The sequence below is a fragment of the Pipistrellus hanaki genome (assembly GCF_964339955.1).
Source record: "Pipistrellus hanaki genome assembly, chromosome: 11".
Lineage (NCBI taxonomy): Eukaryota > Metazoa > Chordata > Mammalia > Chiroptera > Vespertilionidae > Pipistrellus > Pipistrellus hanaki.
Genome location: NC_140513.1, coordinates 16,651,840 through 16,665,218, shown reverse-complemented (window position 1 = coordinate 16,665,218; position 13,379 = coordinate 16,651,840). Strand labels below are relative to the sequence as shown.

The window sequence follows — 13,379 nt, the reverse complement described above, 5'->3', positions numbered from 1 at the left end:
TGATTGAGCATTTGCTATGAGCGGAGTACAGTGCTAGGCACTTACATGTACCATCTCATATGATCCTCCAAACAACCCTGAGCAGGAGGAACTGGTATTAATCCCATTTTACAGGTGTGATGAAAATGATAAAGTTAAGTAACTTATCAAACATCTCAAAGTGAGTCTGTGAACCCAGGTAGAAGACACTTTTTAACCTCTCTGAGAACTAATGATGTCAAATTAATTTTACTATTAGTTAAAGCAGAAGAAGCCCAAAGATGGTGCCAGAGTGGCTTTGAATTGCAGATAAATAGTAAATATTTTTTTAATATCAGTATGTTTCACATATTGCACGAAGTGGGGTCCCTCGGGGGTTTTGTCTGCTTTTGCATATATCCTAAAATAGATGTCATCTTTCCAGATTCATCGGGGGTATACACACAACATCCTGTTTGTATAATGGCACAGGTGCTGCCTTGAGATGGGGCGATAACAGTTAATGCCATCCTATTTTGTAAGGCAGCTTTTCTCATTGAAGGCATTTCAGTGCTTATTAGAGTTCAACTCTGATGACTATCATGGAGACCTTGTTAAGTGAACTTAGTTAAAGATTCAGTGTAAGCAATCGCATCTTCAGTTCCTAAGGAGGGTGCAAAAATAGCTGCTAAGTGATCGTGCCAATGAAAAACATGCTTTCATAAAAAGGAGGTGAGCAGCAGAGGCGACTGAAGGGCAAATATGACCTTGAGCCCACAGATACCCAGGAGTACATCTTCCTATGCAACCTGGGGGTAGTAGCCAAGTCCAGAGACTGGTACCACACAGCCACTGTGTTCCATTTGGGGCTACAGTAAATGCCAGTCTTCCTTCCCAGTCTGTTCCGACCAATCAGAACTCTTTAAAGTGATAAAGGCATTACATGGATGGTTAGCTATTTCCCCTAACATTCTGGTTCTATTAGGAAACCCTAGTAGAGAATGCTTTCTTTGTTTCCCAACATACAGGAGCTGAAGAGCTTAAGTACCCCTATCTAGGAGTTCACCATATGAACCCACCCCAGATTTGTACGTGTTGTCCAGCTGTTCTGGGGGTTTTGACAGGATCCTCGCTATTTGCAGTCCCCAAGGCTGCGTGAACAGTGCCATCACAGGACAAGGAGAAGCCATGACCATGATATTGTAATTGGGCCATTTGTCAGTGTTTGTAGTGTAATACCCGCTGAACTTAAAGTTGAACTTGGTGTGTGTGTGTGGTGGTGGTTCTAGAATCAATTTTGCTAAGGCCCCCCATTCAGTACGTTGGAGAGGAGAGCCTCGCTTTTATCCTCAGGGTAGCCCTATCCCATTGTAGTCCTGATGGTATTGTAGCAACAGATTGCTGTTTTTCCAATAGCCAATTGAGCTTATGGCAGTCTTTTGTCCAGTGTCTAGGTTTTTTGCAACAATTGCAAATTCCAGTTTTTCGGTTGTGAGAAAACCCTTTCTGATTTTCAGTTCCCATGGGTATGTTCACTGTAATTGTAAACTCATGACTTGAGTTGCTTTAATTCAATAATTCAGAGCCTGGTTCATTTTCCTTTTGTTATTTTTCTCCGTTGTTTTGGATAATTGACTGGCCAGATTAACTAAATCATGAGTATCCACAGTGGCCCATTTAAGTAGGTTTCTTTTTACTAGAGCACTAGGTTCATCTAATCCATTTGAAAATGTAGTAAAACTTTCCCCTCTCTTAACATTCTCAATGTCTGCCAACTGTAGAATGTCTTTTCTAAATGACTGTAGTGATCAGCAACAGTTTCGTCTTGTCTTTGAACACATTGCTCAGTTTTCCTCCAATCAATATTCTTTGGAAAGACTACCGCTCTTTAGCCAAATTCTGAGCTGTCATTTTGTGTGCTGTGCACTGCTCAGGTCAATCTGCTAATGGGTCTTTCCAGTTGGCCAGTTCCATTCATTTATTTTCATTGTCTTCCCCTGCCAATATGGATTAGCTGATACAAATCTGAATAACCAGGTTCATAGGTTTGCACAATTAATCAAGATTCATTTGAAACTCAAGAGAGTTATGGGTAGGGCTTGGGAAGTCTTTTTTTTTTTTTTTTTAATTACATTTTTTTTCATTCTGGCTGGTGTTTCCCAGTGGTTAAAGCATTGACCCATACACCGAAGGATCTTGAGTTCAATTTCTGTTCAAGGGCATGTACCTGGGGTTGCAGGTTCAATTCCAAGCCCTGGTCAGGTGCGTGCAGTAGGCAACCAATTGATGTGTTTCTCTCACATCAGTGTTTCTCTTTCTCCCTCCTTCCTTCCCTTCCTCCCTTCTTCCCTTCCACTGACTCCAAAAACCAATGGAAAAAATATCCTCAGGTGAGGAATAATTTTTTTTAAAATTTTAATTATAGTTTACATTCAATATTATTTTATATTAGTTTCTGGTGTAAAGCAGAGTGGTTAGACAATCAGGAAGGCTTTTGGTGTTAGCCTAATTTCATTTTCTGTAGATAGCTTCGTCATCCCAATATTTTAAATGTTGATGAATTTTTGTGGTTGCTTTTACCAACTCTTTGACTTGGTAAAAATCACCTCTCTCTGAGGGGTCACCTCCTGAAATAGAGGAGGACACTGGCCTGGATACTCCCAGCAAAAATTGTGACATATTCATAAGTATTTCCTGACTATACCAGTACATTTCCTGCTGTGTATATTTCTAGAGTTCCAGTGGTAGGAGCACATAATGTAATGATAAAGCTCTAGAAATAGTCTGTCCATGCACGTCAGATAAGTCTGTGTTCTTATGAGATAATGCCCCAGTCTACTTACCTTTGAAACAGAACTTACTTGCAAATACCGAAGTCTGAGACTTCCCACAGAATGAAGGCAATCAAACCAAACATGGAGCCCATTGGCAGAACTCATTGGTCTTTGGTGCTCTTGGAAGGTTGCCAATCTGCTTCCCACTGAGGCAGAGGTTTGCCTATCCAGGTAATTTATGAGTAAATTATTATCAATGTCCAGGAGAGTTGGAATGGCCGCACATTATTCCTAAAATAACTTGCGGCCATTTACAATAGGTCTTATCCTTCTGAAACAAGCCAGGTATCACAGACGTCTCATAAATCTTGAGTATAGTTCTCAAGAATATCTGTTGGATTCATAAGCGGACAGGTCTCTAAGCACTAAAGATAGTTTAAGTGAGCATCTATTGCACCTCTTGATAAAATATCAGATACCTTGCTTTTCGATATCCATCCTCCTTGGTTTTTCTGTGCAGTGAAAACACGTAGTTAACATGATGAAAATCATGACACACACGTAAACTGTACATAAAAAAGAGAAAATGTGCTCAGACAAGATGATTGATTCATGGGCTGGGAGAACAGGCTGTCCACACTAATAGATGTTCACACCAAGAGCTGGGCTATTTTGAGGCCACTTGAGCTTATTACCATTGTAACGGTGGCTTCTTACTCAGAAGTGAGCAGTGGAGATGTGACATTTATTTTAGCTCGCCATTCCCATGTCTGTTTCCGAAAAAGAAAAAGGTATCAGCAATTCCATTCCGCATTCTCTTTCCCGAAGGGATCTGTACAAGAGAGCAGGACACAGAACCAGTCGCCATACACTCCCTATGCTCACAGACTGTGCGTTTAGATATCTAACATGATGAATTTTAGTCTAGAAGAAATGAATAAGAAGAACAGGTACCACTCATTGAAAATTTTCTGTGTGTCAAGCATTGCCCTGGGTGCTAAGGGCATTATATTAATTACTTCTTATCACAACCCTGAGAGATGGGTACTATGAGTATTTGCAATTTAAAGAGGGAGAAAAAGTACAGAGAGACTAAGTAACTTGTCCAAAGACACACATCAAGGAGACTCAGAACCTGGGTCTAAGCAGGCAGCAAACTCTTCATGACTTTGAAATGATGATGTTCGGATGCAAACATATAAAGTGGGACTCACAGCTCCCGATCCATAAGGAAGCTTTGGGTAGTTCTGTTTGTGTTTACTCGGTCAGATGCAGAGCTGGAGCTTACCTGGGGGGATAAAACTAGGCTTTTGTCCCAGGGGTTTGGCTGTTTTTCAGGCTTGTCCTTGGCTCTCCATCCTATCAGCATTCTGAGGGCATTCCTCATTATCATTCGACTGCAGTGATTTATGAATCTGCTGAAACAGAGCTGCCTCTTTGGTAAATAAGGAAAGCTGCAGCTACAATGAATAAGTAGACCTTCCTAATAAATACAGCACACAGAGGTCCTGCAGTATTCAGTAAGAAACCACTATACCTACCAGGCAGGAGCATGGGGCAGTTTCTTCTTTTAGTTTTTCCTGATATCTGCATATCAATGTTTTACAGGTCTTGTTAACTTCTGGGCTTAAAAAATCAACTTACTGAATGTTGTGTTCTTATAGGTGGCATGCCATATTTAAACAGGTTCAAATTTTGAGAGATGATTTTTCAAATTAACGTCAAATTCTTTGGAATTTTTGAAAATATAAACTTATTTAAATTGATAAGTAGGCAAATATTCGTCCATTGGGTCATTTTTAAATTACTCTTAATGTGCTTTAAATATGTTGGTTCCTGAAAAAAAAAATCCAAATATGAAAAAAATGTTCAAGTTTATATTAAGTTTATCCCATGAGTAACATAGGAAAATCCCTCTTAAGAGAAATGACATTGCAAAAGAGATATAGAACCTTTTTCTTTTTCAAATAAAAAAGTGCATCCTGTTTCTAAGAATATTTTAAATTGCATTTGACAATTTACTAAAATAAACCTTTTTTTGGCCCTGCCTGGTATTCTTTTGGTTAGAGCATAGTCATGATATGGCAGGGTTTTAGGTTTGATCCCCTGTCAGGGCACATACAAGAAACAAACAATGAATGCATGGATAAGTAGAACAACAAATCTCTCTCTCTCTCTCTCTCTCTCTCTCTCTCTCTCTCTCTCTCTCTCTCTCTCTCAAATTCATTAAAATTTTTTTTAAAGTAAAATAAACCCTTTTCTCATATGGAGTTTATCAAACTTACCTATCCTGTAATAATTGTTGGCCCACCATTCCTCTTCCCTCTTCCCTCTTTCACCCTTCTTCTCCCCTTTCTCTTTCCTTCCTTCCTTCCTTCCTCCCTTCCTTCCTCCCTTTCTTCTTTCTTCCTTTTTTCCTTCCTTCCTTCCTTCCTTCCTTCCTTCCTTCCTTCCTTCCTTCCTTCCTTCCTCATTTCCTATCTCTCTTCCTTCTTTGCTGCTTTCTTCTTTCCTTTCCTTGTCTGTTTCCTCTCTTACTCCCTTTCTTGGTGCGGTGACTGCAGGGATTGTGGGACTCTTAAATCAGGAAACACGGGGAAGATGAGGGGCGGGGTGGTTAAAATATGTGGGTTTGATGGATAGTCCAGGGAAGATGCTGAGTTCCAGGTAGGACTTCAGGATGCACCAAGTACCTCTGTCTAAGGAAGGGTCAGGATAACGGGAATGAGGGGAAGGAGATTGTGGATGAAACTGCAGTCTTGGGGGAAGGCTAAGGAAAGGCCTCGAAGGCGGCAGGAGTTGGATAGGGCATGACTGATGAGGAAGACTTGTTAGGTAAAGAGCAGAGTGTGAGCTGAGGAGTTAAAGAGCTGGTGGATTCAGGGCAAACTGAGTGATCCCAGGGCAGATTAAACCAATGGCTGGAGCTAAGCTAGAAGAAGAGGGAGCAGGGCAGGTGGTGGGAGCACTGATTCTGCTCATTTCACCTGCAGGGCTCCTCCCTGGGAGACGATGGCCCTACCTTGCGGGAACCACACCTTCCACACAGTGCCTGCAAGGGGCCTCCTTCAGGAAGCGGCCACAAATCATAGCACACAGGGGTGCCAACATGGAGCCTTCTCTCCCTCTCTCTGATAATTCAGGTCCACAGCAACCTCTTCTGTCTGCAAAGTAGCCCAGCATATTAAGAATGGATGGGAGGATTTAACAAAATTCAAAGCAAAACGATGCGCAAGAAGACTAAGAGAAAAGTATTTCTAGGATACGGTGATAGAGCTGGTAGACATGAGACCTTGCCAAGAGCACAGCCATCCTGGGTGTCTGGGCCGCCGATAATGACGGCAGCCACTGCTTTTGCACTTGTCTGCCCTTATTGCCTAGATTGTTAGACGTAGGCCATAGATAGGACTCTGGCCTTACAACCAAATGAACCAGGGCTTCCTCTCACCATCCCATGTTATTGCTGTTTATTGTTTCTTTAGAAATAATAAACATACCAAAGAGCCCTGGCTGGTGTGGCTCAGTTGGTTGAGTGTATTCCCATTCACCCAGAGGTCACTGGTTGGATTCCAGGTCAGGGCACATGCCAGGGTTTCAGGCTTGATCCCCAGTGGGGGACATGCAGGAGGCAGCCGATCAATGATTCTCATATTGATGTTTCTCTCTCCCTCCCTCTCTTTCCCTTCCTCTCTGAAATCAATAAAAATGTATTTTTTAAAAATTAGCATTGAGCAGGGAGTATGGGGGCCTGGGTTTGAGTCCTGACTTTGACCCCTTGCTGGACGGTTCCGTACAAGTCCTATCTCCTCCCGTCCCCTCCCCACCCCCAGCCCCCTTAGAATTCACTTGCTTCACTAGTAACAACTGACATCGAACTCCTGCCTTGTGGCTGACCCTGAGCTTATGAGCTTACAGCTTTGCAAGGATGATCTCATTAGGCTCCCAACAATCTAATCTGATAGATGTGCCCATGCTCTGCCTTTCGCCGATGAGGATTCCGAGAGATGGAGAGGCTGAGCAGCTAGCAAGAGACAGATGAGGATTCGAACCCAGGCCTTTGGCTCCAGACCCTGTTTTTCACTGATACTTTGCTCTACTGTAAAATGAGGAAAGTGGCTTAGGTGACAGGTAATTTTCCTCCTTGCTCTAATTCTCATGCCTCTGACACTTTGATACGCCCTCACCTATCCCAAGCGGGTAAAGAAAATGCCGGATGTAAAACAGGAGCAGCGGCAGCAACCTAGTATCTAAATGAACACGTCTCCTCTCGGTACTTGCCTATCTTATCTCAGCCAGCCTATGAATTACTTAGCAGTCCGGCCCTCGGGCTCCTCGGAGCCTCAGTCCTGTACAGCAGGCGCAAACTGTGTCTGTGACCTGGCAGCGTTCCTCACCTATGCTCTCTGGCTGCTTAAGGTATTCGTGATTGTAATGCCTGCTCCTAAAAGTAACTGCACAGTGGTCTGAAGGGAGGGAGGGTGATGGAAGGAAAAAGGACAGAAGGACGGAAGGAAGCAAAGAAAGAGAGGAAGGAGGGAGGGAGAGAGGGAAGAAGGAAGAGAGAGAAGAAGGGAGGGAAGTAGGAAGGGAGGGAAGAAGGGAGGGAGGGAAGGAGGAAGAGAGAGAAGAAGGGAGGGAAGTAGGAAGGGAGGGAAGAAGGGAGGGAGGGAGGAAGAGAGGGATGGGGGAAGAAAGAAGAAAGGAGAAGAGGAGAGAAGATGAGAGGGAGAGGAAAAGGGAGCTGGAGAGAAGGCTAAGGCATTTACTTTTTATTATTATTATTATTATTTTTTAATATATTTTATTGATTTTTTACAGAGAGGGATAGAGAGTTAGAAACATCGATGAGAGAGAATCATCGATCAGCTGCCTCCTGCACACCCCCCACTGGGGATGTGCCTGCAACCAAGGTACATGCCCTTGACCGGAATCGAACCCGGGACCTTTCAGTCCGCAGACCGACGCTCTATCCACTGAGCTAAACCGGTTTTGGCAGGCATTTACTTTTTAAAGTTATCATTGATTTCAGAGAGGAAGGGAGAGGGAGAGAGAGGAATAGAAACATCAATGATGAGAGAGGAGAGAATCATTGATCGGCTGCCTCCTGCACACCCCCCACTGGGGATTGAGCCTGAAACCTGGGCATGTGCCCTAACTGGGAATAGAACTGTGATCTCCTGGTCCATAGGTTGAAGGTCAACCAGACGCTCAACCACTGACCCATGCCGGCTGGGCGCAAAGGTAATTACTGCAGGAATTGGAGCATCTTCGCAGATTATGTAGATATGTTTGCTTTAGTCGACTTTATCACAAGCTATTGTGGTTTCTAAAGGGGTTTTACATTGGCCAGCGTCCCATTCCAAGAGGTTTTAATATGCGGTAGAAGGAGCTATTAACATTCTTCACATTTAAATGATCTTAATACTTCATCTTAGTGGTTACTTAGGTAAATAATTATCTTACTTTGTGTATACAAACTTAAAAATGCCTTCTTAGTATTTCTCCATCATATTTAATGAGCATACATTAATGTTAGGGTGTGTAATTATGTTCAACATTGTAGAAGGAAAAAGCCTGTTTTCTCAGTGGGGGTAGCTGAGGAGTAAGTCAGAACTGCAAAGACTACCTCTATGATCATCAGAATTATTACAATTTTAAATGTCAAAATTTTGACCCTGCCTCCACCCCCCCCCCCCCCCAATATTACTGAAAATCCTTAGGATTCTTTCCATAAATTAACAGCCTGTACTTAAAAGTTCTGAGGAAAACACTTGGGAATTATTGGAAACACATTACAGTCCCCTTTTTTTAAGACTAAAAAATAATTCTCAGCTTACCTAAAATTGACATGGGATTAAGCAACATTGGAAAGAAAGGTGGTTTTGCATTTAAACCACAGATCCTGAAGGAGAAGCAAATTCACCGTGTTTACCCAGAGGCCTGTCCCGGGCCTCAGGCGTAGCTTCCCAGCTTTCTATCTGCGATCAGCGGTGTGCATTCCAAGTATATTTGGCATAGCTGAGCTCAGGGCTTTATGTAAGAAATACCTTGTTTTATGCTGTGTCTTGGTTAGGCCATGAGCTCCAGTGTATTTCCTGGACTTTTTAAATGCTTCAGTTGATAAATGAGATAAAGACGCTGGGCCTCAGAGGGCTTTGTTTCTGTTAATTATCGAAGAAATATCTACTTGAGGATATTCTTGTCGTGAGCACATGCGTGAGCTTCGAGGCCTCTGGAACCGAGACGTGGGCCCCACAGTAGTCCCCTGTGGTCTTGCTTCCCTCACCAGGGCTGCCCTCTGCCTTTCTCCCTTTCCCGCCCTCCTCTTCCCCTCCACAAACAACCTCTTCTTCCATCCTGTCCAGCCCGGGGGACTTCCCAAGTTGCTGTTTTTCGTGGAAGATTTGAGCGTGGAATAATGTACGACGTTCTCTTTATAAGGGTACCACTAAATGCATATTACAGTGGGCAGTCTGGACTACATAATGCCACTTTGACGGCGGAGAGAAGGCATGGCCCCGTTATCACGTGGGGCAGAATGAAAGCCATCAGATGCGCAAGTGTTGCTTGGGTGTGGGAATGTTTTGTTGCCGTGTTTTTAAAGGTCTTTTGAAGAAAGAGGCTCAAGAGGCTGGGGTGAGCGTCATCAGGTCACCATTTCCTTTATGTTAGAGGGTTTGGCAAAGGGAAGGCCAAGTGTGAGGATGCAGGGAAAGGAAATAAATGGGGAACAGGCAGGAAGGGAGCTCACACGGGCACAGGAAGCTGGAGACCCTGGGGAGGAAACGAAGGAATGGCAGGCACCACAAACTAGGCCAAGGCCCGGAGTAAACACAGTCCAAGAGCCAGCGGTTCTCAGGCGACAGGGACTCTGTCTCTCCACCAACTACTGGTTTGTTTGTTTTGATTAGGAAGTTGGCGATTTTCTTACTAATTGGGAAGAACTCTGCATGTGAGAGGTGGCAACCCATTGTCCTGCCCGCTGCACATGTTTCCCCTCGCTTGTTTCTTCTCTCGGATTTTCAGGCCTGCAGCTGGTCCCACGGGGATGCCCTCGGGATTGGGGTTGTTTCTAACTTTCCAGCGACCACACCTGGTGCTTCGTGGGGAAGCCCTACAGATCCGGGGCTATTGGTTTGACGTGGACCAGCCCTTTTGGGGTTCTGCTTGCTGTTCCCTCTTCTTCTGTTCCCTCACCTCCCAACCAGCCCTCATTGTCTGCGGGAGACCGTTAGCCCTGGAGGATCACACCCAGCCGGTGTTTCTGTTCTTTCTCCTCGCTAACGGTGAAAGTGGCAAATTCTCTCTCAGGACCCCAGGCTTGGCCCTTCCTCTGGGTTTCCAGATCGGCTCTCTGAGCCATTCACAGGTCTTATTTTCAGCATCTGCTCTTGTTCTAAGCTTGGGGGCATGCGGCTACCACTGGACCATTATTTGCCATTTTTTTTTTTCCTTTCCCCGGGTTGGGGAGAAGAGACTTTGTCAATCTGTGTCTAGGCTGATTCCTTTCCCAGAAACATAAACTTCACTTTTGGTGTTTCTCTAGTAACTAACTGTATTCTATTTGTTGGGCCTCCCAGAAGCCACTCTTGCTCAGGGCATGGCTCACAGTGGGCCAGCAGCATGGCAGCGACAACATGAGCAAAATGTACCCGTAGGCCGTGGTGAGGGAAATCTATTCTCCCCGCTGGCCAAGCAACATGTCCACAGAAGGTTTTGTGTCCTGAACGGGAGCCTTCGGGAACATTCAATATTTACAAATCCCGGCTATGTTTCTTTCACAGAATTAGTAGCTCTTTATTTGCTTCAAATGTGCTTCTAAAGTACATTTAGGAGACTAAATGCTTCTTTCATGAAATATTCTTGGGTCTAATAACTTTTACCATGTTGAAGAACATAGGATGTGGTAAACCCATAAGCATGCATGGGGTAAGAAAGCCAGCCTTTCCCATCTGCAGCGTGCCTCCCTCCATTGGGATCTAAGAATCACCTGGGAGCCCTTACAATCCGGTTTCCTGGGCCCTGCCCCCAGAGATTCTGACTCAGCAGGTAAAGTTGCAGCCTAGGAATCTGCATTTTTAGTAAGCTCAGAGGTGGCTCTCATATCTGTGGTTCTTAACACTGGCTTTGAGTCCAGAGCAAGAAAGCTCAACTTCAGCACCTTGACATTTGAGATGTGATAATTTTTAGTTGTTGTTGTTGTGTGTTATGGGGGGTGTGGGGGGAGGGGAAGGGGGCATTCCTGGATACTTTAGGATGTTTAGCAACATCCTGGCCTCTATCTATAGATGCAGTAGTACCCTCCCTCCACCATGCGAAACATGTCTCCGGACATTGCCAAAATGCCCCCTGGTGTGTGTGTGTGTGTGTGTGGGGGGGGGCGCAAATCACCCTCCATTGAGAATGGTGGACCTAGGGGAGAATAACATGAGAAAATGTTAATTGAAAACAGTTTTTACTTTTGAATGCAGTCATTCATACCCTGACATTGATTTCATTGAACAAATGAAAAATTTCTGAGCACCTGGCATGTACTAAGCCTTTTATGTAAAAATGTTTGATTTAATCATGGCTACCTCTTTAATATCTTATAAGAAGGAAGGAAAGGAAATGCTCTGGTAAATTAATAGGTATTGAACAGGCACTTTTCCTAAATTAATATTTCCAATCGTCGTCAATAGGATATACCAGAATATTAAAATTCATATTAACAGACAATATTAACATTAAAACTAATATTATATTAGCATTCATTAACATTGACATTGCTTTAGGAAAGGACTAATTCAGAATAAAGCCAGTGTAAATTGCTGTACTTTTTCTAATAAAACAAATTTGATCTGTAAACTTTATCCTTATTCAAATTTAGGAACATATGAAGAGAGAATGATGCTACCCCTGTGAAAATACCGTTTATGAAATCTCCCCTCTGCGATCATGTTAGACTCTTTTCTTGGCAAGTTTATAGTCCATATAAATAAATAAATAAATAAATAAATAAATAAATAAATAATTGTACCCCAAAACATGCTCATTTCAACGTGAGTTTTTCACATGATAGTAAAATGTGAAAAAAAAAAAAAAAAAAGATCACGATGCAGGGCCTCCCAGTATTTCACTCCTTAAGTCAAGGACATGAGAAGTGGAAGGAAGGAGAGGAGAGGACACCGGACAGGAAAGGAATTGATTGAGGCCCAAACCGATTGATGTAATCTCCAAGCACGGGTCAGTAAAGCCTATTGTAATTCAAGAATGTGAGAGACAATCACACAAAAAGCCTGGTGAAATAATTCCCAAATGCAAAGAAAGAGGAGCCTATTGACATGCAGGAGCCCAGAGGAGAGCAGCGGATGTCTGCATTGAAGACTCCGTCCTTCCCGGGGTAAAGGTGTGAACAAAGAAGGCTTCTCTCCCGCGGGTGCTCTTTTCAACGTGTCCCTACGGTGGGCAGGCTCTCTGGGCAGCTCCCCTCGGCATCGTTTCTTTGTACCGGAGCTCAGGGACCTCCGCAGACTGGGAAAGAAGTCCCCCCCCCCCCCCAGCTTTCTCTCCCTATTGCGTCTGGCACGTGGAACTGACTCTCAGGAGAGGACCCCAGGGCCTTCCACGCCAGCAGGTCCTCGCGAGGCTGCAGAGAGAGCATCCCTGGGGAAATGAAAACCCCGATCTGATCTCTTGCCTGGTGGCGAGTGAAAGCCAAGAAATCTGACTTTATAGTCTTTTCTCCTGCAGAGAATGTGCACAGAGAAGATAACCGCTTGCATTTTAAATGCTGTCTCCTGAGTGGGGAGTGTGTGTGTGTGTGTGTCCTCTCAGGACTTCTAGACGGTCCGCGTTCCTAGGGTCATTACCATTATTTAAATATTCATGGTGGGGGAGGGGATCACAGACTGAAATTTCAGACCGCCCGGGAGGGACGGCTGGCTGGCCACCCACCAGCCCGGGCCCCAGGCTGTGTGTGCATTGCTGCCTCCTGCCCCGGCGCTGGCTTTGTTAGCACACGGGCGTTTGGACGCGGGGCCGCCGGCGGCCACCCTAGGCGAGGCAGCATGGAGCATCCCTGTCCACACCTCAGCCTCGGGGGGCGAGAGGGGGCTTGATCAAGGAGGGCCCCCAAACACACGGAGACCCCCATCCATCCCTGCCACCAAGATGAATCTCCCGCCAGCTCCCAGCCGCCGCACGTCCCCGGCAGCACTTCCCGGGAGACGGCGGCGGTGCCGGGTACCGGATGGGGGACTCGCCCCCGCTGGGGTCGGAGCTCCGCAGCTCCCGGCGCTGTGAGCGCGCCCTCGCTCCCACCCATACTCACACGCACTCGTGCACACACCGACACGCCGATACACCAACACGCCGCCGGCACGCCCGCCCGTGCACCAACACAGACACCGAGCCCTCTCCCCCCAGTGGGGAAATACCCGCTTTCCTGGCTCAACCCCGCCCCCCCTGACTCCTCCCCTTCTCCGTGTCCCCCTTCCATCCCCCCATCCCTCGGTCCTATCCATTCATTCGTTTCTGGGTTTGTGCGTAGATTCCGTCCAGGCCGCAGGGTTTGGGGTGGGGTGGGGGATGCGGACCGGTGGGGTCTGAGCAGGCGGAGGGCGCGCCTCCGGCTCCGGGCGCCCGGAGGGGGCGGGGAAGGGGCGG

General features: G+C 45.4%; 1 protein-coding gene across 6 annotated transcripts in view; it reads left to right on the top strand.

Annotated features, from left to right (window-relative positions):
- The window catches only part of PALM2AKAP2 (PALM2 and AKAP2 fusion), a 345,927-nt gene that overhangs the window by 242,502 nt on the left and 90,046 nt on the right, over nt 1-13,379 (top strand). The gene's annotated exons all lie outside the window — the stretch shown is intronic.